Consider the following 4759-nt stretch of genomic DNA (forward strand, 5'->3'; position numbering starts at 1 on the left):
ATATATATATATATATATATATATATATATATATATAATTAATTTAAACACTCTTTCCATTTCCTCACTGGTTTACTATTTCTCTTTCTCCTTCTTTCTTATCCCTTCCTGCCTTCTTAAATTTATACCTAGGCAAATGCTACTCATTTGACCTCATATGGTTGATTGTTCCAATGAGTACGTACCTTCATGGTATTGTTGTTCATCTTATAGCCCTGTCTAACCTTTGGCTGAAAGTTGATCCATGGGCATTGAGTTCAGTTCCTGGCTTGTTGCATCTCTAAGGGACAGTTTCAGGGATTCCACCAGTTTTTATCAGAGTAGTAAACCTGGTTTTTATTTTTTTTTTGTTGTTGTTGTTTTGTTGTTGTAGTTTTGTTTTGTTTTTTTTATTTTCAGTTTTGTTCCACATGGTTTCCCCACTCTATCTGGGACTTCTTCCTATTGTTGTCCCTTTCAAAATGATCCACATTGGTAGCCAGGCACCATGTAGTTCCGGTCGCAGGGTTGTGGTCCATTAGTCGTTTGGGCTACTTGTATCCTTGTATCTTTGATTTTCTTTACTCCTCTTTGCTCCAGATGGGAAAAGACTAATGTTCTTGTTGTTAGGTACTGTCAAGTCATCTCTGACTCATAGCGAACCTATTCACAGCAGAATGAAACACCACCTGGTCCAGAACCAGCTACATGATCCTTGCTATACTTGAACCCATTGCCACTGCCACCATGTCAATCCATCTTAGTGAAGGCCTTCCCTCTTTCATTGACTCTCCACTTTACCAAGCATGACCTCCTTCTCCAGAGAATGATCCTTCTGACAACATGACCAAAGTAGGTTAGATGAAGTCTGGCCATTCTTGCCTCCAGGGAGCATTCTGACTGCACTTCCTCCATAACAGATCTGTTAGTTCTTTTAGCAGTCCATGGTACTCTCAGCATTCTTTGCCAACACCACAGCTCAAATGCATCAATTTTTCTTCCATCTTCCTTATTCATTGTCCAGCTCTCACATGCATATCTTGTTGTCCTTGTTATGTGCCATTTAGTCAGACCTGATGCATAGCAACCCCTCTTTGGGTTTCCAAGGTGGTATCACTATCGAAGTAGATTGCCCAACCTTCCTTCCAAGTGACTGAAAATACCATAGCTTGTATCAGGTGCAACTTAGTCCTCAAGGAGTCATCTTTGCTCTTCAGTACTTTAAAGAGGTCCTTTGCAGCAAATTTGTCCAGTACTATAGGAAAGATGGAGGACAATCTACTTCCATAGCGATACCACCTCAGAAACCCAAAGAGGGGTTGCAATGAGTCAGGTCCAACTCAACCGGCACATATCAAGAACAATAACAACATACGTCATCTGATGTCCTGACTGCTGCTTCCACTGGCGTCAATTGCAGAACCAGGCAATGTGAAGTTTTTGACAGCTTCAATCCTTTCTCTATTTAGCATGCTGCTGCTTATTGGTCCAGTTGTGAGGATTTTTGCTTTCTTGTAATCCATACTGCAGACTGTATTATTCAATATTCATCAGTAAGTGCTTCAAGTCATCCTCACTTTCAGCAAGCGAATTGTGTCATCAGCGTATTACCAGGTTGTTAATGATTCTTCCTCCAACCTTGATGCCACGTTCTTCTTCATATAGTCCAGCTTCTCAGGTTATTTGCTCAGCATACAGATTGAATAAGTATTGTGAAATGATTCAGCCCTGACACACTCCCTTCTTCATTTTAAACCATACAGTGTCCCCTTGTTCTGTTTGAACGACAGGCTCTTGGTCTATGTGCAAGTTCCTCATTAGTACAATTAAGTATCCTGGAATTCCCATTCTTCTTAATGTTATCCACAATTTTTTATGATCGACACAATCAAATACTTTTGCATAGTCAACAAAACACAAGTAAACATCTTTCTGGTATCCTATGCTTTCAGCCAAGATACATCTGACAACATCTATGATATCCCTTGTTCCATGTCCTCTTCTGAATCCAGCTTGCACCTCTGGAAGTTTTCTGTCAATATACTGCTGCAACTCTTTTTGAATTATCTTCTGCAAGATTTTACTTGCATGTGATATTAATATTGTTTGATAATTTCCACATTTTGTGGGATCACCTTTCTTTGGAATGGGTACAAATATGGATCTCTTCCAGTCAGTTGGTCAGGTAGCTGTCTTCCAAATCTCTTGGCATAGCCGAGTGAGTGCCTCCAGCAGGGCATCCATTTGTTGAAACATCTCAGTGGGTATTCTTTCAATTCCTGGAGCCTTGTTCTTTGCCAATTCCTTCAGTGCAGCTTCGACTTCTTCCTTCAATATCATTGGTTCTTGAACATATGCCACCTCCTGAAATGGATGAAGATCAACCAGTTCTTTTTGGTACAGTGACTGTGTATTCTTCCCATTCAATATTTTGCCCATAGAATCTTTCAATATTGCAACCCAAGGCTTAAAGTTTTTTCTCAGTTTTTTTTCAGCTTGAGAAATGCCGAACATGTTCTTCACTTTTGGTTTTCTAACTCCAGGTCTTTGCACATTTGATTACAGTAATTGGCTTTGTCGGGTTGAGCTGCCCTTTGAACTTCTCTGTTCAGCTCTTTTGTCTTGCCATTTCTTCCTTTTGCTTTAGCTACTCTTCACTCAAGGGCAAGTTTCAGAGTCTCTTCTGATATCCATTTTGGTCTTTTCTTTTTTCTTGTATTTTTAATGACCTCTTGCTTTCTTTATGGATGATGCTCTTGATGTCATCCCACAATTCTTTTGGTTTTCGGTCATTGGTGTTCAGTGCATCAAATCTATTTTTTAGGTGGTCTCTAAATTCAGAAGGGATATATTCAAGGTCATATTTTGGCTCTCATGGACTTGTTATAATTGTCTTTAACTTCAACTTGAACTTGCATATGAGCAGTGATGGTCCTGGCCTTGTTTTGCTGAAGACATTGAACTTTTCCATCACCTCTTACCACAGATATAGTCAATCTGATTCCTGTGTATTTCACCTGGCAAAGTCCACATGTATAGCTGTTGTTTGTGTTGTTGAAAAAAGGTATTTGCAATGAATAAGTCGTTGGTCTTGCAAAATTCTATAATGCAATCTCCAGCATTATTTCTGTCACCAAGGCCAAATTTTCCAACTCCTGGTGATTCTTCTTTGTTTCCAACTTTTGTATTCCAGTCGCCATTGATAATTAACACACCTCGATTGCATGTTTGGTCAATTTCAGACTGCAGAAGTTGATAAAAAATCATCAATTTCCTCATCTTTGACTTTGGTAGTTGGTGCATAAATTTGAATGATTATTGTATTAGTGGGTCTTCTTTGTAAGCATATGGATATTATCCTATCACTGACAGTGTTATACTTCAGGACAGATCTTGAAACATCCTTTGTGATGATGAGTGCCACACCATTCCTCTTCAAATTGTCATTCCCGGCATAGTAGATCATATGGTTGTCTGATTCAAAATAGCCAAAACCAGTCCATTTCAGCTCATTAATGCCTGGGATGTCAATCTTTATGCATTCCATTTCAATTTTGACAATTTCCAATTTTGCTAGATTCATACTTTGTGCAGTCCATGTTCCAATTATTATTGGATGTTTGCTGCTGTTGCTTCTCATTTTGAGTCGTGCCACATCAGCACATGGAAGTCCAAAAAGATTTACTTTATCCATATCGTTAAGGTTGGTTGTACTCTGATGAGGCAGCTCTTTCCCAGTCCTGTTTTGGGTGCCTTCCAACTCACGTCGCTGGTGTTCCTGCACTGTGTCAGGCAATGTTTCCAAGCTATTCACAAAGTTGCCTGGTAATGTATCTGACAGTATTTCTCTGGTATTCATAAGGTTTTTCCTGGCCAACTTTTTGAGAAGTGGATGGCCTCTTCCTTCTCCCTAGTCTGTCTCAGTCTGTAAGTTGCATTGAAACCTGTGCACCATGTGCAACCCTGCTGGTGTTTGCAGCACCAGTGGCACAGCCTCACAACATCATGCAAGTTCCTCAGAATGGCAAACTGACAGACAAGCTTGTATCCCTTAGCTGTTGGAAACCTCTCTGCCCTCCCCTTACCTAATACCTACCTGGATCCTGTGATTTTTATGATCCTTGCTGCTCTCCCCCTCTCTTTCCTGGCTCTGGGGACTGGGGCCTGCCTGCTTCTTGCCCTTTACCTGGATCCTGCACCCCTTACCTGGATCCTGCAGCTTTTGTAGTCCCCAACACTCTCCCCTTCAGGGTTGTGGTCCATTAGTCCTTTGGACTGCTTGTTTCCTTGTATCTTTGATTATCTTTACTCTTTTTTGCTCTAGATGGGAAAAGATCAATAGTCACACCTAAGATAGCTGTTCATAAGCTTTTAAGACCCTAGTGAATACTCACCAAAGTAAGATGTTAGACATTATCTTTGTGGCCTATGTTATGTCAATTGACATTAGTGTCCCCCGAGACTATGGTTATCAGCCCCCATCCCCAGACACTCATTTCCTCAAGATGTTTTGTTATGACTAAGAGATTTCATAAATTTGTCCCTTGTATACTCTATTATATTCATGGATAAATTTGCAGCACATAAAAATACATAGGTAGAGAGATTCTCTGTCAAACATGTATATGTATATGTATATGTTGTTGTTGTTATATGCTGTCGAGTCAGACCCATTTCATAGCGACCCCTCCTGGGGTTTCTGAGGCAGTATCACTACGGAAGTAGATTGCCCAACCTTCCTTCCGAGGAGTGGCTGATGGGTTTGAACCACCAGCCTTCT

The sequence above is a fragment of the Orycteropus afer genome, unplaced genomic scaffold, assembly GCF_000298275.1.
Source record: "Orycteropus afer afer isolate SDZICR_OR568_19922 unplaced genomic scaffold, OryAfe1.0 scaffold00146, whole genome shotgun sequence".
In the NCBI taxonomy this organism is placed as follows: Eukaryota; Metazoa; Chordata; class Mammalia; order Tubulidentata; family Orycteropodidae; genus Orycteropus; species Orycteropus afer.